Source organism: Planococcus citri, chromosome 1 (assembly GCF_950023065.1).
Source record: "Planococcus citri chromosome 1, ihPlaCitr1.1, whole genome shotgun sequence".
NCBI classification, from domain to species: Eukaryota; Metazoa; Arthropoda; class Insecta; order Hemiptera; family Pseudococcidae; genus Planococcus; species Planococcus citri.
The window spans coordinates 85,294,541-85,318,021 of NC_088677.1; the positions used below are offsets into that span (position 1 = coordinate 85,294,541).

At 35.2% G+C, this 23,481-nt stretch overlaps 1 long non-coding RNA gene across 1 annotated transcript; it reads right to left on the bottom strand.

The window, feature by feature from the left end:
- Positions 1-17,357: 17,357 nt before the first annotated feature.
- LOC135839104 (uncharacterized) lies at positions 17,358-23,266 on the bottom strand. The gene is made up of 2 exons (XR_010557538.1): positions 23,036-23,266; positions 17,358-18,943 (listed from the first exon to the last, which is right to left on the bottom strand). It is a non-coding gene; the product is annotated as an uncharacterized LOC135839104 (long non-coding RNA).
- Between the last annotated feature and the right edge of the window lie 215 nt (positions 23,267-23,481).

Consider the following 23,481-nt stretch of genomic DNA (forward strand, 5'->3'; position numbering starts at 1 on the left):
TGAAGAGGAAGACGCATCCAATTATTTTAATTTCGAGAAATTTTTAACATAGGTCTGTGTAGGTATGTGATAAGGTTCATCTGTGCTTCAGAAATTCTATAGATTCGCTGTGAAGGTTTTGAAACATGTGTTATTGACTTGTTCATCGTTCCCTGAAATTATGAAATTTGAAGGATGAAGGAGAAGGGGGGGGGGATTTATTAAAAATCAGCAACATCTGCTCAGAATTATAAGCTATCAAAAAAACAGAAAAAAAATCTTCGTTCGTTTCAGTTCTCCTCTGTTCCTCTGTTCCTCTTTCTACTTCTAAAAAAATTCCATTGTATCCTGACTAACTAAGGAGTACCTAGGTACCTTATTTTGCAAAGTTGAAATTTTCCATCTCCCATCCGGGTGAGAAAATTATTCTCCGTTTTTTATTTTGCCATACCGGCAAAAAAAGTGTTTCCGGTAGCCCTCCCTCCTCCCTCTCAGTTGAAAAAATTACAAAAAAATCGATTTATCGAAATTTTTTGTTTCCGCGTCAAAATTCCTCCAAATATTCCCCTTTTCAAGAAAAAACTTTCTCCGGCCTGTCAAACCATATTACCCTCCTACGAACTAAGGAGCCCCTCAAAGTTGAAAAAAAATCACAAAAAATGAAAATACCTACATCAAAATCACTGAAATTTTTTTTGAAAATATCTCATTTCCAAATTAGAATATTACTTACTTCACATAGCCCCATTTTCAAGAATAATTCTTTCATTGCCTATAAAAAACACTGCTTTTTCCAAAGTTGTGAGTGAATTCCTGTTTTTTGTCAAAATTGTCAAAGGTATCCATTTTTTGCCAAAATTGACAGAAAATTCCTGTTTTTTGTCGAAATTATCAAAAAAGTATCCATTTTTGGTAAAATTGTCAAAGGGGTCAATTTTTTTCAAAATTGTCAAACAGTCTGTTCTCGCTAATAATGTTGCCCAAAAAACTCACCGCTTTTCCCACAATTGTTGAAAAATTCTAGTTTTTTTTTTAGTCGGAGGGTCTGCATAAAGATCTATTTCACCCCTGTCCCCACCCCCCCCCCCCCACCTCAAAAATTAGGGAAAACTCAAAATTTTACAAAATTGACCTGGAGTGCTGAAATTCGGCATATACCCAATTTTCGACCTGCCAAATCGACTGGAAACTGTTTCAAACCGTTTTGAGTAGTTCTGGACATCTGGAGCCTCCAGCAGATTTTTGAAACTTGAAATTTCAACAAAATTTCATCACATGGAGTTGGAAAGCCGAAATTCATTCTGCAAACTAATTTCAATACACTACCAAGTCGAATGCAGGTGGATTTCAAGTCGTTTTGGAGCCTCCAGCGACTTTTTGAAAATTACTGGAGCCTCCAGTAGATTTCTGAAACTTTAAATTTCAACAAAATTTCATCAAATGGAGATGAAAAGCGGAAATTTACTTTGCACTCCAATTTTAGCTCTCTCTGAAGACGGCTTCAGGTGGGTTCAAGTCATTTTGGAGCCTCCAGCGACTTTTTAAAAATTCCTGGAGTCTCCAGCAAATTTTTGAAACTTGAAATTTCAACAAAATTTCATCAAATGAAGTTAGAAAACCGTAATTTACTATACATTTTAATTTTAAAACCTACCCTTTGGAGCTCACGGCGACTTTTTGAAAATTCCTGGAGTCTCCAGTGGATTTTTGGCACTTGAATTTTCACGAAATGGATTTCAAGTCGTTTTGGAGCCTCCAGCGACTTTTTAGAAATTACCGGAGCCTTCGGTAACTTTTGAAACTTGAAATTTCAACAAAATTTTTATGAAACAGAGTACAAATTGGGGAACCGAAATTCACTCTGAACAGTTTGTAGTACGTGCTAAAGTTGGATGATTCGAACAGATCTTGTGGCATTTTTTGAAAAACTGAAGTTTCCAAAAAAGCGCAGTAGGCTCTAAAAACGGATTGAAACTGCCTGCAATCCATTTCGGAATAATGCCAAAAATAGGGTGTCGACTGAATTTCATATTTTCCCCTCAAACGGAGGGGGAGGGTGAATTTCTTAAATTTTCAAACGACTTCATATCGTATTGAAATCAGGTTGCGGAGTAAATTTCGGCTTTCTAACTCCATGTGATAAAATTTTGTTGAAATGCCAAGTTTCAAAAATCCGCCGCGCCGGAGAGTACAGGAATTTTCAAAAAGTCGCTGGAGGCTCCAAAATGACTCAAACCCACCTGAAGTCGTTTTCAGAGGTTGTTATAAAATCGGAGTGCAGCGTGATTATCGACTTTCCATCCCCATTGGATGAAATTTTGTGAAGATTTCAAGTTTTAGTAATCTACTGGAAGCTCCAGTGATTTTCCAGAAGTCGCTAGAGACTCCAGAACTCCTCAAAACGACTTGAGATTCACCTGCAGTCGACTTCATAGCGTATTGAAATTAGTTTGAAGATTAAATTTTGGCTTTCCAACTGCATTTGATGGAATTTTGTGGAAATTCCAAGTTTCAAAAATCTGCTGGAGGCTCCAGAACTACCCAAAACGACTTTCGACTTTATATGTAGCGTAGGTATTGTAATCGATTTTCAGGGTAAATTCCGGCTTTTCCGCCGCATTTCAAGTTTCAAAAATCTGCTGGAGGCTCCAGGACTGCTCAAAACGACTTCAAAATTCACCTGTAGTCGACTTCATAACGGTAATGAAATTAGTTTAAACAGTAAATTTTTGTTTTATAATTTTTTCTGATGAAATTTTGTGGAAATTCTAAGTTTTAAAAATCTGCTGGAGGTAATTTAGAGAATTACCAGCAATTTACCGAATTACCAGTTGTTTGCCGAATTACCAATACTGTACAAACTTCGTAATTTACCACAAATTACTGGTAAATTACCAAAAATACTGGTAATTTACCAAAAATTACTGCTCCAGAACTGCAAAAAAAGACTAGAAATTCACCAGCAGTGGACTTCATATCGTATTGAAATTAGTTTGAAGAGTAAATTTTGGTTTTATTATTCCTTTTGATGATGGAATTTTGTAGAAATTCCAAATTTAAAAAATCTACTGGAGGCTTCAGAAATTTTTAAAAAGTTCCCGGAGGCTTCAAAATGACTTGAACCCGCCAGCAGTCAACTTTATAACCCGTTCAAGTTGGAATTCAGCACGAATTTTGGATTTGCAACTTTATAAGTATATATGTAGTATGTACATTGTACCTTATCTACTAATAGAATTTTGTGGAAATTTCAAGTTCCAAAGATCTGCTGGAGGCTCGACCAGAACTGCTCAAAACGGTTTGAAACCGTTTCCAATCAATTTGCCAGGTTGAAAATAAGGTAACTACACCCCAAATTTCAACTTTCTAGGTCAATTTGGTAAAATTTTGATTTTTCCCCTCGTTTTTGGCCAAAATTTGATTTTCAAAAATTCACCAAAAATCGAAAAAGACACTTCGGTGCTTGAAATTTTTACAGGTGATAAATTTTTGTCTGACCTTTGTACGGATGAAAAAAATTTCCTGCAAGCAAAATCAGTAATTTTAGCTGACATTGGCCGCCATTTTGTAAGTAGGGTCATTTATTTTTTGAGGAATACATATTTCCAAACAGGTCTTTTTTCACTTCATTTTTGAGGGCGCGCCAATTCTCGAAAGTTGTTAATTCTTTCAAGACCCCCGCCCCCAAAACCCCAAACCACCAAAAATAATTGATTTTAGCCTTATCTGTCTGTTTGAAAAGCCCTAGTTTTGTTCCAGGAAACCTGTTTTTTTGCCAAACTTCCACATAAAGTTTTGTTTTTTTCCTGCCAAATTTGCCCAAATCAAAAAGCGTCACAAAAAGTAATTTTTAGTCAAAATTGTCAAGAAATATCTATTTTTGATAAAATTGTCAAAGGGGCCAATTTTCGCAAAAATTGTCAAACAATCTACCCCCAAAAAAACAACCTGCTTTTGCCAAGATTGATCTTAAATTTTTGCTTTTTTGCTGAAATGTTCAAAAAGCGTTGATTTTGCCCTGATATGTAGACTGCAGTGAAGGTGCTTAACTTATCCACAGTTTCATTTTTGACTTTTTTCATTTTCCATCATTTTAAATCAATTTTGATCCTTATGTAGGTACTCGTATTGTGGTCTTTCAAAAGAAACAACCTTATGGCAAATTTCAACTTGTGCTCTGCTCACTTGAAGGGTCAAATCCAGATATCAAAAGAACCCCATTCCTCAAATTTGACGATTATTAAGGAGCTCCATAAATCTGCTGAATTTTTGAAAAAGGGAAAATATCATTAAGTAGGTATACTTTGTTTCTTTTTGCGTCAAAAAATGCAAATAAAATTTAATTAATTGCATCTTATTGTGGGTCAAAAAATGAACGATTTTCGAAGAAAAAAGGTACTTTTCTCACCTGGGTACTTTTTTTTTCAAATTCTACTTTTGTGCTTGTACTTTTTTAAAAAAGTCAAAATGTAACTTTTTTAGATTCAGAATGAACTAAAGCAATACGAATACGTAAGACAAAACACCTCACTATCGGTTTGATCAGTTGTGATAGATCTAGGTACATACAGACTTTTACCACAATTTCCACCTATTACTTTGTAACAACCACTACCACATCGGCAGCGGCAACGGCAACAGCGCTGGCATAGCGCGAAAATACTTCGAATTCACTATCAGTCTGACACTGCAACAAAGACTGGAAATCAACTCTTTTGACTTTACGATACCGCCAAATTACAGAATTTACCACAGTTGTACTGAAAGAAACCGCCATCGCCACCGAATTTCATTGGAGGCGGCCACATCAAAGAGATATGAGAATTACCAGAGTACTGTATACCTTAGCTATATCTCCTTCTACTGGTATACCTATAAGTTTTTAAAAAAGGAAACCTATAATAGCGAAAAGTTATAATAAGAAATCGAACGAATGCAGCATCCGTTTGCGTCCGTCCCCGTGACAGACATAAACAATGGAATTTTTGCTATAATTCACGACCCCAATGAGAGAGTCCGTTCTAAATTATTACGAGTACATTACTAAATAGTCCGTTTCCGTAACCGCAACACCTTTTCACCGATGTATGTATTGGGTTGCTTCGTAGGTATCACTATGTATTCAATCTATCTTGATGAGGGTTAGAGTAGGGGGTAATGCTTCGTCGCCTACTTTTTTTTGTATTTTTGCTTCATTTCTCTTCTTTTTTTCAAATTGAGATTCCTTCGAGTAATTTTTTTTCTTTTCCGGAGTAAAATTTTAGCTGATTTTGATAACACTTCCTGATATTTCGACGCATTTCAATTCTTATGACATAAAAAAAGGCTAAAAAGCTAACCACTCGAACACATCAATATGCAATCTACCCTTGGCCTTCCACCACCAATACACCATGTTCGTTAACCGGACATATCTGTACAATATCGGACATAGTACCCACTATAGTCAGCCCATGGTAGTTTCCAATTGTCCTCAGACCCACCACACGCATATCCTATTCTCGGTTTTATATCCTCTGGTCCATTGAAAAAAAAGCAGTAAATTTTCAGCTAACTGTCCGCTGCCTGACACAGATATCATTATCAGCGTAGGCTATCTTTTAATATATAATAATATAAAAGGAGGAAAAAAACACACGCTTACCCCCTCGCACGTAGTACCTATCTTTTGAATGACACTGGCGGGTGTAGCGTGTTTAGGGGATGCTTTTTTTTCGACGTTCGGTGTTCGGTGTGGTTTTCATTTTCATTTCGTGTGTTGCTTGTCTGTGTAAAATCAAGCACCTTGCCAACAGAGTGCTGCTGACCTTTTGTCACATTTTACCGTATACGAGTCACTCGATCTCGTGTGTATCCTCATCTTTTCCTGTATAGGCCTCTCCTCTATGTATAGTATACTATGTGTATATTAAAGGTTCCTGTATCTGTTCGCATCTTACATTAATATAGATATCACCGCGTGTTATGTACCTATCTTGTTATTTACATCTCACCGTAAAATTGAATTTTTGCGAAACGGGTTATAAATTATATTTCCCTTTATGGATTAGCATTTTTATTTGTATGCCTAATAATTTTTTGTTAGTTTATTTTATATTTTTATTTTACATAATGTATTCATTTAGGAGTTTTTTCTCCCTTTTTTCAAGTGTTATCCCGACTAAACTGTGTAATAGTTTCTACTTTTTTGGAGAAACGATGATGCTCGAATCATCTGCTGGAATTACCATATTTTTTTGGGAATATTTTATTTGAAAATTTCAACGTTGGGTGATGGGAGAAATGAAAAGATCATCTTTCAGGTGCATCTCGTAGTATTTTATTGGTATTTTTCCACGGTGCGATGATACGTTATCAAGCCTCGATAAAAATTTTATTGTAGAGATTATGATTATTTCAAGATGAGTGCTGGAAAAAATATGTGATACGTAATCATCAGGATCATGTGGTGTAGCTTATGTATTTGTATGATGGAGTTTTTTTTTCGTTTTTTTCGCTCCCACTCCCCTAACGCGTTGTTACCTCAAATTGAAATATTACAGACAATTATTTTTAAAGTTGTGAACTTTCTATAGTTTTAACGCCGCAGTGAAGTCCGTACTTAGGTTAAATCAACTAATATTCCAATTTTAGCCCCCAATTTCCACCTATGGCTAAGCTGTGGATTACAGGGGAGAGCTCTTTTTTATAACTAGTTGTAAAAAAAAATCGGCCAATCTCCCCCCCCCAACTGTTCTCAAAATATAAGAAATTTGAAATTTTGGAATTTTTCGTTTTTTTAACATCCAATCCTTAAATGTTGTCCCTTTTCATTAGAAATATTGTTTAATATTTTTCACTCCTGTACATATAATAATAAAAAAGTAAAATTTGTCCCCTTCCTCAAAAAATTAAAAAATGAATATTTTCGTGTTTTTTTTTTTACGTTTTAATCCTTAGATTAGGTCCATCGTCATCAGAAAAGAACTATTACACGTTTTTGATTTCCTCCCTCCCCTCGATAAAAAAGTGGAACTTGGTCCCTCTCTAAGTTTCTAATAATTTGATCTGTTGAAAAATTAATTCTAGTTACAAGTATGAGTTATTTTTATTTTACAAGTTTTATTGTATTTGAATGAGCTGATGAGTTGTAAAAACTGAAAAAAAGAAAGAATTGGGGAGGGGGGAGTGATGAAATTTGACAAAACGAAGTAGCCTTTTAGGCAACTTTGCAAAAAACAGGACTTTAGTGTGACCAACTTTGAAACCAAAAGAGGACTATTTAGGTAGGCGAGGCAAAAATCAACGCTTTTTGGACGTTTTGGCAAAAAAGTAAAAAATTTCCGAACAATTTTGGTAAAAAATTACGACCTGTAGACCGCATTTCATCAAAAAATCACTTTCTGAAAATTTTGACATAATTTTGGCAAAAGCTGTGGTTTTTTGAGTAATCTTAGCAAAAATAGAACTGTTTGACAATTTTACCAAAAATGGATACTTTTTGAAAATTTTGACAAAAAATAGGAAGTTTTTGTCAATTTTAGGTAAAAGCAGTGGTTTTTTTAGGCAATCTTGACAACATTAGAACTGTTTGAAAATTTTGAAAAAAATTGGCCTTTTTGACAATGTTACCAAAATTGGATGTTTTTCAACAATTTTAACAAAAAACGAAAATTTTCTGACAATTTTGACGAAAACAGGTTTTTTTGGACAATTTTGGCAAGAATAAGACTGTTTGAAAATGTTGAAAAAAATGAGCCCCTTTGATAATTTTACCAAAAATGGATATTCTTTGACAATTTTAGCAAAAAACGAAAATTTTCTGACAATTTTGACGAAAACCGAGGTTTTTTTGGACAATTTTGGCAAGAACAGGACTGTTTAAAAATTTTGAAAAAAATGAGCCCCTTTGATAATTTTACCAAAAATGGATACTTTTTGACAATTTTGATATAAGACAGGGATTTTCTGACAACTTTGGCAGAAGCAGTGGTTTCTTTGGGCAACCATTTTGACAATTTTTTCCAAAAATGGATACTTTTTGACTATTTTGACAAACATGACGCTTTCTGACACTTTTTGACTTGGCCAAATTTTACAAAAAAAAAAAAAAAAAAACAGAATCTTATGACCAAGTTTTTGGCAAAAAACAGGACTTTTAGAACAAAAAGATGGCTTTTTAAGTAGTTAAGTTGAAAATGAATTTGTTTTTTCAGTGGTTTGTGGTTGGGGGAGGGATACAAAAAATTATAGACTTACAACCTTTGAGAATTAGAGCGCCTCCAAAAAATTCGTACCCACTGACTTCAATTTTATTTTTTTAAAAATATTTTTCTACATAGGAGGTTTCAGTCAAGCGGACCAACATCATTTGAAGGATCAAGCGAGGGTTTTTTCTTGAAATTGTGGTTACATATTTAGAATGATTCAGCCCATTGAAAATCTTTTCAAAAAATTTATACAGACATCAATTATTTTTTATAAATTTTTTCCTCAAATTTGGGGGTCCAACGCACAGTGGGCTGTGAGCACCTTCAAAACGGGCGTAATTCAAAAACTTACGATAAACCTAAAAATAATTGTAAAATGATCTCCTCTTATATGTTTTTGGGGTCGACGAATACGAATTTGACAATATTTTTTTTGTAGGGGTATTGGGGGGGGGGGGTGAGGGGGGTCAAAAATTCAAAATTTGACCATAATGACGTGTGATATGTCGAAATGTATGTTTTCGAGGGTGTAGATCACGAATCTGGCAATATTTTTTTCGTTGGGGTGAATGGTGGGGGATGAAGGGGGTAAAAACGGTGAAAAATTCAAAATTCGATTATAATGATGTGATGATATGTCGAAATGTACCAAGTATGAATAATTCAACTGAAAGTAAGTACTTTCCATCAATTTACTGGATTTTAGTTTTTATAAAGTAATTATAGAGATGAAATTCATCTCAAAACCCCGTTTTTCTCCTACTCGGCTGCACAAATTGGAATAGAAAAAATTTTCGCACGTAGATGCACGGGAAATTCCAGTGGCTGGTAATACTTGAGATAGTGTATTTCAAGATGTCAATTGCCATTTTTGACCGAAAGTGACCCAACTCCCCCCACAGTCGATTGTAGTGAAAAATCATAGTGAATTTTGTTTAAAAGTTACAAATTTTTCTCTTACTGGGACTTTAGCAGGTCCCCAACAGAAAATTCTTCATCCCCCACCCCTCACCTCTTCTACACCCTTAAAAACGTACATTTTGATATATCTCACATCATTATGGTCGAATTTTGAATTTTCCGTCGTTTTCACCCTCTTCATCCCCCACCATTTACCCCTACGAAAAAAATATTGTCAGATTTGTGATCTACACCCTCGAAAACATACATTTCGACATATCACACATCATTATTATCGATTTTTGAATTTTTCACTGTTTTTACCCCTGCATCCCCCACCATTCGCCCCAACGAAAAAAATATTGTCAGATTCGTGATCTACACCATCGAAAACATACATTTCGACATATCACACGTCATTATGGTCAAATTTTAAATTTTTGACCCCTCTCACCCCCCTCCCCATACCCCTACAAAAAAAATATTGTCAAATTCGTATTCTGCGACCCCAAAAACATAAAGAAGGATATCATTTTACAATTGTTTTTGGGTTTATTGTAAGTTTTTGAATTACGCCTGTTTTGAGGGTGCTCACAGCACACTGTGCAACGGTTTTTTTTCTTGAAATGGAAGTTATGTGGAACAATTCTAATGTAGAAATGTGATATTTTCAAAAAATTTTCCCTGATTTTAATTTGTGGGACTCTTTACTTGTGATCTAATATGGTTTGAAGGACCGTAGAAAATTTTTTTCGAATGAGAATTATTTATAAAAAATTTGACGCAAAAAACAAATTTTGATGAATTGAATTTTTTTTTTAATTTCTAAGTTTTTCCAATTGGATACCGGAAAGGCAGATGTTGCTGGATTTTGATAAATTCCCCTTTCCCCCTTCAGCTCTCTGTACAAATTCGACTGGTTTATGGTCGAACTCTTATAATTGAAAAGTTCATTAATTTGGAATTATTTGGCGAGAGTGTGCCATTTCACGAGGGGAGACAAGGAGGTGATTTTGGACACATTGGCGTCCACTGAGCCTTTTTTTTTTTAGCGTAGGTACTGAAAAATTTGTCGAATGCATAATTAGAGTGGATTTCGAAGGATTTTGACCAAATTTAGCGAAGACCTTCATTTTGAGTTGAAAATCACTCAGCGTTTTATGCAACTTTTGTAATGTTTTGTGCATATCAATTTTTGGTAACTTTTAAGTGATTTTCTTTGCCAATTTTATGGGTTTTAAGATACTCCATGTGATTTTTTCACTATTTTATTAATGTCGATGTTTGAACAATTTTCCAAAATTATCAACAATTTGTTTTTCAATTAGGAATTTTCGCGACATTTTTCTCAATTTTAACGATGTTTCGTCAAGATTTAGTTACTTGAAACGAGTTTTATGACACTTTCAATAAATTCTTGAGCAATTTTCGCAAAATTTCGCGCAATTGTTTGATTTTTCATCAATTTTAAGGCAGCTTTCTATAATAAGGGGGGTAATATTAAATATGGCCCCTGTAATTTTCAACTTGTAAAAAATTACACTTTTCAACTCATCACCTCATTTGTAATTCACCTGCTTTAATCGATTTAAAATGTCGAACTGATGACAGCAGGATCAAAATTTTCATCTGCTGAACTTGATTGCAATGTCTTCTGGAGCAATTTGGAATTGCTGAAGAGAAGTAAGCTTCTGCTGGAGGCTCCATATTGGCTCTAAAATGAACTCCATCTACACTACCGAAATATCATAAGGCACAAATCCTATCTTTAAAAAATGCCAAACCCTTTCAGGTTCATTTCCCCGCCAGCCGACTTTCTCTACCACTGCCGAAGTGGCAGCGTGTAAAAAATTATAAGGTGAAACAACCATCACCTACATAGTAGGAAGTAAAATTTATTACGGCGGCGGTGGCGACAGCCACAGACGCCGCCGATCTACCAGTAGGCTACGTCGTGGTAGTGTCTTGTCTACACAATGCAATATAATACCTATTACCTCCTATATAATACGTTAATCTATCAGCAAAAGGGGGAAATTTTTCTACACAAGGCAGAGGCACAATCGATTCGTCGCGAGCTGGAGGAGCATAGAGCATAGGTAAACTAATGAATTCGCAGCGGGCGATTATCTTAATGATTTATATTAAAGATGAAAATTGTTTTCGCACATCCAAATATGAAACCGGAGAACATATCGCCATCGGTGATTAAACTACTTATAATAGTACCTATTTATTGTACATACTACGACAGTACGACACGACGTGTTCAAGTATTGGTCGTTTTGGTCAATTTGGTGGATCAGTTCAGCTCAGCTGCTGCCACGTACGAGTGATTAGAGCTGAAGAGCTCGCGACCGCGATCTGCGATCCGCCGCAGACAGGTTGTTTTACAGGTATGCTTGGATTTTAAGAATCACTGACCGTGTATAACGATAACGAAAAAAGAAAAGGTTATTGCGGAAGAGAATTAAGAACCATTACGCGGTACGAGTACATGGCAAAAAACAAACAAACCGGTAATATATTAGGGGCACAACAGGACCCCCTGCTGCTGATCGTATTAACAGGGTCGTACCGAAATTTATTATGCTCGTAAAGCATTTCGAAATATAAAAATCTGTGCGTAGCGTAGCTGTTTGGCGAACCTCGATAAATACGAGTATGGTACGAGTACCTGTACCTGCATTTTCACCTTGCCTTGTCGGCGGCGCGAGTATTCGATATTTCACACTGAGAGTGAGTTCGCTGATCGCCCCTTCATAACCATAAGCGTTATGGCGTTATAAATACATAGATACGATTAGCCTGTTAGGTGATTGTTTCCTATATGCCCTGGGTCTGTCCGGTCAGGCGTTAAAATAGTGTAAGGCGCAACGCCTCGCAGCCAGACTACATTTTATACTAATTTTTCACTCTGTTCTGTGTGCTTCGAACTGAATGACCAAGTTCGTCAAGTATCTATATGAGGCCATATTGAAACATTGTATTTGCGATATGATCAGTTGCAGATCTTTTCAAGTTGAATCTCCCTAATAATCGTGAAAATATTGTTTGTTTTAGGAATTGCGATGGGCCAAGAACTGAAATCTGATCGTCGCGCGTCGATGAAGTTCCATATTACAGAGATTAGTTCGTCTATGCCTCTGGAAGATGTCGATGATAGGAAAATCATTAAAAACAGGTAACCAATGATACTTACCTACAGTTTTTTGGTGGTAAATTATGCAATGAAGGACCAGAAATTTCCAGGATCTCGCCGATAAATCTTTAGGCTGGACAGTGAGAAATTGAAACAACATTTAAAATATGCCAAAATACAACATTTGACCGAAACTTCAGGAAATGTATGTATGTTCGGCATATTATGACTATAGGAATAATTGCCCCCCCCTTCAGTCGATCCTCTGGGACAACTGTTTTCTTATAAGGGACATCCCAAAGAACATTGGGTCATTCTATGCCAAATACACGGATTTTTGCACGAGGGGTCTTCGGGTTTTTTTTTTCAAAATCAGATCATGCGTAGAGGTCATCAAACGATGACAAATGACAGAAAACTGGACATTTTTTCGATTTTTTTTTTTTTTTTGGCAGAGCTGTGGGACTTCTAAGTGTTTTAAAGAGACTGAAAATTGAAAATTTCAGCTGCAAATTGCTACGGTTGTACGTGGTATAAAATTTTGAATTTTTAAAAAAAATTGTGGTACTTTGAGAGAGTGATCGACGAATGATGTCAAAATCAGTGTTGCCACTTTCAAAAACCTAAAAAAATCGATTTAAAAACTTATAATTTGAATCTAACCAGGATGTCCGCGGGAACGTCTAGAGGTGTCCGCCTCCTATTTGAACGGGACCGCGATTTTTGGAAAGAGCATAGTCTAAGACCCCCAAAACCAAATTTTCAGCTGCCCAAGTTGATTTTTCGATTTTTGGCGAATTTTTGAAAATTCAAAATTGACTTTTTTTGGCGATTTATGCTTTTTTAAAAAAAGTACTTACGGGTCATTCCACGTCAATCGGACCAAGAAGTGGTAGGTGGGTTCGCCGATTTTTTTGAAATTTTTCCTGTGGAAAGACCTTCCAAAGGGATGACCAATGGCGCAAATCGCAGCCCTCTAGCCCATTTTTAACGGCAGCCAGGGGGTGTCAAAGTTTTCGGTGATCCTAAAATACCATCCATTTCAGCAGCGGATTACTCGATAACCGCGATACCTATTGAAATGGAACTTTTCCCGATAGTTAGGGGTTTTGAAAGGCTTTTTGGTGATATCATAAAAATCAGTGTTGCCACTTTTTTTCGTACAAAAAATTAGCTGAAAAAGTTTCAAAACGTAGTTTTTATATTGTTCCGACTCTCAAAAATTCTGAAAAAAATATATTATGGACAACTTTTTATGCTGAACAACATATCAAAAAATTGGGATGGTAACTTGGCACAAAGTCAATTTAATAAAATTTAAAATTTGCGTAAAAATGCGATTTTTTTATTTAAAACATGAAAACAAGTTTTGAAAGGTAAAGTTGACCCATTTGACCCCTATTTTTACGTATCTGTTGAAAAAGTTGAAAAAACCCTTTCACTCGATGAAATAAACTCCTCATAAGAAAATCAAAATTCGAAAAAATTCAATTTTCAATTTCAAACATCAAAAAAAGTTTAAATTTATTCAGTTGTCTTATATTGACCTCTTTCTGACGTATTTCATGAAAAAGTTGATAAAAATTACACTCACAACAAAAAAATAAAAATTTGTTCATTTTTTGAATCTTTTCGAATTTTGATTTTTTTGTGAGGAGTTCATTTCATCGAGTGAAAGGGTTTTTTCAACTTTTTCAACAGATACGTAAAAATAGGGGTCAAATGGGTCAACTTTACCTATCAAAACTTGTTTTCATGTTTTAAATTAAAAAATCGCATTTTTTCGCAAACTTTAAATTTTATTAAATCGACTTTGTGCCAAGTTACCATCCCAATTTTTTGATATGTTGTTCAGCATAAAAAGTTGTCCATAATATATTTTTTTCAGAATTTTTGAGAGTCGGAACAATATAAAAACTACGTTTTGAAACTTTTTCAGCTAATTTTTTGTACGAAAAAAAGTGGCAACACTGATTTTTATGATATCACCAAAAAGCCTTTCAAAACCCCTAACTATCGGGAAAAGTTCCATTTCAATAGGTATCGCGGTTATCGAGTAATCCGCTGCTGAAATGGATGGTATTTTAGGATCACCGAAAACTTTGACACCCCCTGGCTGCCGTTAAAAATGGGCTAGAGGGCTGCGATTTGCGCCATTGGTCATCCCTTTGGAAGGTCTTTCCACAGGAAAAATTTCAAAAAAATCGGCGAACCCACCTACCACTTCTTGGTCCGATTGACGTGGAATGACCCTTAACTTGATCGATAAAAATGGTCAAAATAAGTCTCAAAACTAATATTAATAACCCAAATCCAAATTTAATCATTTCCAGCCATTCTAGAGCCTCCAGCGCGATTTTTCAATTTCTCCATAATTTTGAATTTGCTCCAGAAGGCGTGAATATGAAGTTGGGCAGCTAAAAATCGAGTTGTATATTACACTCGACCTGTTTAACGAGTTTATCCACATTTGAGCCGATTTTGAGGGTGACACCTGAAAATTGACTTTTTGATCAGCTTTTTTCAAAATTAAAAAATCAAAAAAATCAAAAGTTTCCCGTTCGTGTGGAAATTTTTGAAATTTACACGAATCGCTGTATTTTGTCCGTAACTAACCCCCCCAATTCCAAATTTCACAATTTCCAGCCATTCTGGAGCCTCTAGCATGATTTTTCAAATTCTCCAGAATTTTGAATTTGCTCCAGAAGGCGTGAATATGCAGTTGGGCAGCTAAAAATCCAGGTGTTATGTTATACTCGACCTGTTTAACGAGTTTACCTACATTTGAGCCGATTTTGAGAATGGCAGCTCAAGGAGTGGTTTTTTGACCAGATTTTTTCAAAATTAAAAATCCAAAAAATCAAAAGGTAACCGTTTGTGAGGAAATTTTGGAAATTTGCGCGAATCGCTGTATTTTGTCTATAACTAACTCCCAAATCAAAATTTTACAATTTCCAGCCATTCTGGAGCCTCCAGGGTGATTTTCAATTTCTCCAGAATGTTGAATTTGCTCCAGAAGGCGTGAATATGCAGTTGGGCAGCTAAAAATCGAGTTGTATATTACACCTGACCTGGTTAACGAGTTTATCCACATTTGAGCAGATTTTGAGAGTGACACCTCAAAAGTGGCTTTTTGACCAGATTTTTTCAAAATTAAAAATCCAAAACATCAAAAGATAACCGTTCGTGAGGAAATTTTTGAAATTCACGCGAATCGCTGTATTTTGTCCAATACTAACCCTCCAAATCCAAATTTCACAATTTCTAGCCATTCTGGAGCCTCCAGCGCGATTTTTCAATTTCTCCAGAATTTTGAATTTGCTCCAGAAAGAGTGAATATGCAATTGGGCAGCTAAAAATCGAATTGTGTATTATACTCGACCTGTTTAACGAGGTTATCTACATTTGAGCTGATTTTGGGAGTGACTCCTCAAGAGAAGTTTTTTGAGATGTCACTCTCGCTCCAAAACGGCTGGAAATGATAGAATTTGCGCTCCGGGGATTAGTTCTTGAAGAAATACAGCGATTCGCGCAATTTTCAAAAATTTCTACACAAACCCGAAACTTTTGATTTTTTGGATTTTTTAATTTTGAAAAAAACTGGTCAAAAAGCCAGTTTTGAGGTGTCACTCTCAAAATCGGCTCAAATGTGGATAAACTCGTTAAACAGGTCGAGTGTAATATACAACTCGATTTTTAACTGCCCATCTTCATATTCACGCCTTCTGGTGCAAAATCAAAGTTCTGGAGAAATTGAAAAATCGCGCTGGAGGCTCCAGAATGGCTGGAAATGATAAAATTTGGATTTGGGTAATTAATATTAATTTTGGGACTTATTTTGACCATTTTTATCGATCAAGTAAGTACATTTTTTTAAATAAAGCATAAATCGCCAAAAACAGTTAATTTAGAATTTTCAGAAATTCGCCAAAAATCTAAAAACGAACTCGGGCAGCTGAAAATTTGGTTTTGTGTGTTTTAGACTATGCTTTTCCAAAAATCGTGGTCCCGTTCATATCGGAGTGTGACACCTCAAGAGGTTCCCTTGTCAGTTTTAGTGTTTTTCATGTAGAATAACGTATATCTATCAAAAAAATTGGACTGGAATTTTTTTTCATTTTCGAGAAAAAAAATTACAAGTTTGGCACTAATTGCAAAATACCATCAGAAACCTACAAATTTTTGAATTTTTGAGATATTTTACCAATGTGTAGACTAACGTTTGAAAAAAATTTCCCACCCTCGCAATTTATCAACAAATTGACGATGAATTTTCATAATGAAATTCCGTTGACAGGGCTACAGCCTCTCCAAATGCTTGAGATTTGGTACACTAATTGCAATTATGATGTAAATGACCCTTTTGTATGGTATAACGAAAAATGTTTATTGGGGTGGTGGTGGGGGGAAGGTATTTTTGCAAAAAGTGCCAAACTTGTAATTTTTTTCTCGAAAATGAAAAAAAATGCCAGTCCAATTTTTTGATATGTTATTCCACGTGAAAAAAACTAATTATAGATTTTCGAAAGTGGCAACACTGATTTTGACATCATTCGTCGATTATCCTCTCAAAGTACTACAATTTGAAAAAAAAGTTCGAAATTCTATACCACGTATAACCGGAGCAATTTGCAACTGAAATTTTCCATTTTCGGCCATCTTGGAGGACTCTGAAGCCCCACAGCTCCACCCAAAAAAAAAAAAAATGGAAAAAAATGTCCGGTTTGCGTAATTTGTCATCGTTTGATGATCTCTACACATGATCTAATTTTGAAAAAAATCGAAGACCCTGGGAATGGTCCATTTTAAGGTACACCTAAAAGTTTTGGATTAGCTGCGTTGTAGAATTTATAAAACATGTTCATTATATTATTTTTATTATAAATAAGTATTTTCTTTACTGGATCATTTATTTTGTTTTATATTTTTGTTTCAGGTAAGTCCAAATGTTTGCTATACGAATCAGAGAATGTGGAAATTGAGTAAGTTTATTGTTTACAACTCATGCAAGAATCTTTACTTGATGCTTGAATTTAAAAAATTTACATCGCCCAAGCATTCTCTTGACCCCTTAAAGTTTTGGAATTGAATTGAAATGTTAGCTACTCGTACTTACATACAGGCTAACAAAAAAATGAAAACGAGTATACGTCTATGAATTACATTTATATTGGCAAATGTAAGTAGGTACACGTGAAAACAAATTATGGATAGGTTTACATACTTATTCTAGAATATAATAAAATTAAGTAGGTACATATAAGTAGTACATCAACATTTTTTTTTTTTTTTGAGATGAAAGAATCATGCATCCGTTATTTCTAGGATAATTTTTTTAAAAAGTCATTTTTGAAAATGTCAATTTGTGCAATACTTTTGTCTTTCTATGATGATTTTCTAACCTCATTAATAGGCTGTAAACTACTGTTTTGATTAACCTGCGGGCGAGCTTTTTAAAATTATACGTCAACTTTACTGTATTTTTTCGTTCTTCCATAATTTTCCTCTTAATGTTAAAAGTGATTAGGTACCTAATTAAATTAGTAAGTACACTGCATACTTAATTACACTATCTTTGTTTTAACCGAAGGGCTATTTGGCATGACAGAGTTTCACTTTGAGTAAGGAAGTATCAAGTAGGTACCTACTTACATAAGTTTTCAAAATTTCTAATATTTTACAACTTTTTACTTCAACAGCTACTATTAGCAGTTGTATTAGTGGTTTTGGTGTGGGGGGTGACACGAGTTGTAGTAGGTAACGATTGAAATGTATCTTTCTTAAACGTGAAACATACTCCAACAACGATCCCTTCCATCATAATACCAATATCATCTAAAAGCGAGTAAATGTCATCTACGCGGTAACGCTTTCCAACTCTGTAGTTCGCAAAAATTAAGTCTATAACTGTTAAAATAGTAGAGAATCCACCGATCATAATAATAAGACGTATATGCACAGAAAATCTTGTCCACAATTCTTTTTTGTCAATACTGGCTGATACCAGGTACCAAAATGCTCCGAAAATTGGAATTAAACGAATAATGCGAATAATGGCAATTGTCAGGGGGAGTTTATTTAAAATCACAGTTTCGATCTCATAATTGCTATGGTTGATGTATACCACCACTGTATTATTGGTCGCCTTGGTCACATTTCGTTCGTGAAAGAGAATTGTTTGGAAAATGGTGTACACCATTGGTAAGCATACGCCAAGAAGACAGTAAACAAAGAATTTCTTGTTTTGAGAACCCGAGGATCGTTGCAGATGTACAGAAATTTTTCGAAAACATAAGCATATGTCTATAGCGATAATAAATTTTACAAAAGTCATATTAAACTCCAGGTAGCTCGTAATTGCATATAAATGTATCGTAACTGTGTTAAAACTGTAAAAAGTTTCAAAAAAACCGAAAAACAATGCTGCTGTGTATACTGAATAGCAGGCATAAAACAATAAGAGAAACATACAATAGAAAGTTAAATTTTTCGTGGCCAAACTTTGAGTATTGTTACTTCGAAAAAATTTATAAAGGTGAATGATCATACAGATTAACGAAGAAGGCAATATGATTAGCAATGCTATCCACGTCAAAATGGTGACCCCATACTTGATAACTGTATCCGTATCCATCGTTTTTTGTGTTTGTTAAGAGTAGTAGTTGTGGTTGTGTTGCGTTTGCCAAAACGTCAACTTTTGCCTGCAGAAATGATACGAATAGTTTCGCGAAGCCTAAAACAGAATAAGCAAGCAAGTAAGTAGCATGTAATTATGTAGTTCAGAAAAGAATTGATGTTGAAATTCATCTTATTTCATTCAATAAAAATGTTATCTACATATGAGCATCATTTTCAATCTACGAGTAAAATGAATTTCTGTAGTTAGCCCTTAAACACCCAAGCAAATCCTGAGATGTTATGAAAAAATGCTTTCAATTTCCTGAATAAGATCACCACAAGTATCACTTTTACTCACAGTTCACCCCCCAGCCCCTTGAAGCCACCTCGATAATGATAGACTTATTTATTTGATTATTGTCAAAAATCGAGGAAGCAAAAAACCCGATTGGGTCAATCTTGGAACTGAATGATAATTATAGTTTCATTAGATGTAACGAATGAGTGAAAGCATAATTCCAAAGAACACCTCAACCCCTTTTTGGGGGGCAAACATAGATAAAAGTTGGTATAAAATACAGGGACCCATGTCCAATTTTTGGATGAACATATTGATGGTTGAGCTTTCACAAAATGAAATTAAGAAAGGTTTGTGCATGGTGGACCAGAGCAATTTTTTAAAAATTTGATATGCTTGTCTCGATAAAAACCCGAAAAAACAGAGCATGAATACGCAGAGTAGATAATATGGGAAATATTATCAAGTAGGCTTGAAATGACAGAAACAAGAATTGAAAGGAACACAGATGCTCTTAACATCACATAAGTTCAGATAATATACAATCCACCCATCAAATCTGTTTATCACTCCATGGATATTCTTTCTCAATATTTGTCACCAAATAGTTACATCCTACAAATGTTAGCAGTACAATTGTTTTTCTGCAGAAATATGGAAATAGGTTTATCTACCACTTTGAAAAGTTTTACACAGTCAAATTGCAGCACTCCGTGGCATTTCATAATGTTGAAGCATTCATGAAGAAGTCACTATCCCTCCTTGATCATAGATAATGTAGTTCTACATCATGAAAATTGCACAAGCAGAAGTTGTCGTTTACAATCATGAGATTGTGTCTAGCTTATGACTACAAGATTCAGGGGATTTGAGATTCAGTAGAAAGCAACTGTTGTTCAACCACAACTCTGAACTTTTGAATGTTTTGAGAAATTCCTGCTGAAGTTGATATTCTTTCTCGATATTTGTCAACAAATAGTTACATCCCACAAAAGGTTAGTGGTAATTTTGTTTTTGGGTGCAATTTATCGTTACATTAAAAAAGGGGGTTAGCACGATAAAAATAGGGGGTTATCACGATAAATAAGTATTCACGATGAAAAAGAAGATTGCACGATAAAAAAGTGTATTTCACAATAAAAAAATGTATTGCACGATTTTTTAAAAAACGCATGATAAATTAGGTGGTATCCACAATATATATGGTAGTAAGAACAATAAAAAATTAACAATTTCCACGAGAAGTTTTCGATGAAATAAATGATAAATAAGTGGTCTCCACGATAAGTAAGGATAAATGAACGATAAAAAGGTGTAAGATTTTCGCGATTGAATGAAAAATGAAGTTTTCTAGTAGGTGCCTACTTCAATAAAGCTTTACGAGATAATGCCGGACAACCTCGTTTACGTTTTTGGCCCAATTGGATCGATTTTGCAGCCAAGGGTGCCTGTACCAGATTTAATAAAATTTGAAGGCCAAGCACATGCTTGCAAGTTAATTTCTTCAGGTAGTATGGACAAGTACATCCTTTTGGCCGCAAATTGGGTTCTTCAGTGCGTATTTGCCACACTCCTCTTGTCCATTTGTGGAATTCTTCGAAATTCTTCCACTTCCCTTGCTTGGAATTGTAAGTTTTGACGATTTTCTGCGTGATCGTTGTTTTGTACAATTGACTTATGATTCTGAAGTGCCCACTGGTAGGCTGAAGTCCACTCCTTCAATGTTGGCGAATGGTGAGTACAAAACTGAATAACATTACTGATCTCAGGGTTTCTCCTATTTGACCATTTTGTCACAAGGTCAGTCAGTCCTCGAAGAAACTGTCCAACAGGTAGTCTTTCCCTTAATGTATGTTCCCTCTTTATATGTAATAGCATTATTTGTGGCTTCCAAGCCATTATTGGTCGATGGATATCCCAATGCAGCGCCTTCAAACCATGAGGAATTCTTCTGTAGCCAATTTTTGTCGAAATAATCGCAAAACTCCCTTACTTGCGGACACATACCAGATGTATGCCACTTTGCTAGAAATAAAAATGCTGCTGATGTAAATGTGTCTTCATTTGGACACATTTGAAGCACTGAGATGACGTGTTATCGGCGCTCCAAAGAGAAATTTGTAGTGCAAATGATTTCTTTTGTCAATGAGAAATATCATGCTAACACTGAGAAATATCGTGTATATCAATGAAAATTATCGGGCTAACACCTTTTTCAATGGTTGAAAAATGCTGTGCTCACCACCTAAACTACCGTTACTAAGCCTTGTTTTATCGTTCAAATGGTTATCGTGCTAACCACCTATTTTATCGTTCATATATTTCCCATTGTTTTTCTGCAGAAGTATTGAAATAGGCTTATCTACCACTTTGAAAAGCTTTACACTCTCAAATTGCAGCTGTCTCTGGCATTTCATAATGTTGAAGCATTCATGAAAAGGTCACTATCCCTCCTTGATCATAGACAGTGAAGTTCTACATCATGGAAATTGCTTGAGCAGAATTCGTTGTTTCCAATCATGATATTTCATGATGTAGAACTTCACTATCTATGATCGAGGAGGGATAGTGACTTCTTCATGAATGCTTCAACATTATGAAATGCCACGGAGTGCTGCAATTTGACTGTGTAAAACTTTTCAAAGTGGTAGATAAACCTATTCGATATTTCTGCAGAAAAACAATTGTACTGCTAACATTTGTAGGATGTAACTATTTGGTGACAAATATTGAGAAAGAATATCCATGGAGTGATAAACAGATTTGATGGGTGGATTGTAGATTATCTGAACTTATGTGATGTTAAGAGCATCTGTGTTCCTTTCAATTCTTGTTTCAGTCATTTCAAGCCTACTTGATAATATTTCCCATATTATCTACTCTGCGTATTCATGCTCTGTTTTTTCGGGTTTTTATCGAGACAAGCATATCAAATTTTTAAAAAATTGCTCTGGTTGACCATGCACAAACCTTTCTTAATTTCATTTTGTGAAAGCTCAACCATCAATATGTTCATCCAAAAATTGGACATGGGTCCCTGTATTTTATACCAACTTTTATCTATATTTGCCCCCCAAAAAGGGGTTGAGGTGTTCTTTGGAATTATGCTTTCACTCATTCGTTACATCTAATGAAACTATAATTATCATTCAGTTCCAAGATTGACCCAATCGGGTTTTTTGCTTCCTCGATTTTTGACAATAATCAAATAAATAAGTCTATCATTATCGAGGTGGCTTCAAGGGGCTGGGGGGTGAACTGTGAGTAAAAGTGATACTTGTGGTGATCTTATTCAGGAAATTGAAAGCATTTTTTCATAACATCTCAGGATTTGCTTGGGTGTTTAAGGGTTAGAATTAAGTACGTACCTAGACCTACTACCTAGTGAAAAAAAACTAATTTTTTTCCTTGCTGCAAATTGAAGAGCGGATCGAAAAAAACATACCCTGGGTTTTGACGAAAATTGGTGGGCAAGTTACCTTCAAGTAGGATATCCCGCAAAGTATTGAGGCCGTCAAGCTGTTCAGGGATCTGAGCCAGGGGTTCTCAAATTGGGTGATTTTTGAAAAAAATCGTGGTTTTTTGTCATTTTTGGGTATACCTAGTATAACACGTAGTAGAAGTCTAAAAGTGGTTTTGAATTTTGAATTTTAAGGAGTCAGATAGGTTGAGAAACTCAAATCGCAACTTCTTAGGAGGGTGACAGAACAATTGCACAGGTTATACTCGTAGGTAGCTAGGTACTACACAAAATTGGCAGAAGTGACCACGACTTTTTTCAAGATGACCCAACTTTAAAGACCCCTGCCTGGCTCTGCCCCCTGAACTTACCCTGACAAAATACGATAAACTTACGTTCTTATTTAATAAAAATGTTCAACATTCTTTGTTTTTTTAAGATTTACTCACCTAGGGTGCAAAAGTTGATCGGTTACTGGTAAACTTGATGTTCGTTCTCATTAAAAACTGTGGTTCGATAAAAACAACTAAACAGGACACGTATTAATAACAGCGTTGAATAACGTAATTTTATGAAAATGCGAAAACGGAGATTTATCCGTCCATTTCATACTTTGACGGCACTATACGTTTGTTCTCGCACTTCAACTTATTTTCGTTACCTGGGTATCTATCATACATATCTTGTAGTAATTTGGTAATTAGCGAGATCGCTTAATAAGCTTGAGAAATGAATGATGCGATGATGTACTAATAGGATGGTTTTATGTGTACGTCGTCGTTTAGATTGCACACAAATGTAGGATATGCATTTATTTACATTTTACGAGTAATGAAGACGTATATTGATAACAAATGCCGAATTACAAATTAAAAGCGATGATAACCTTCTTATT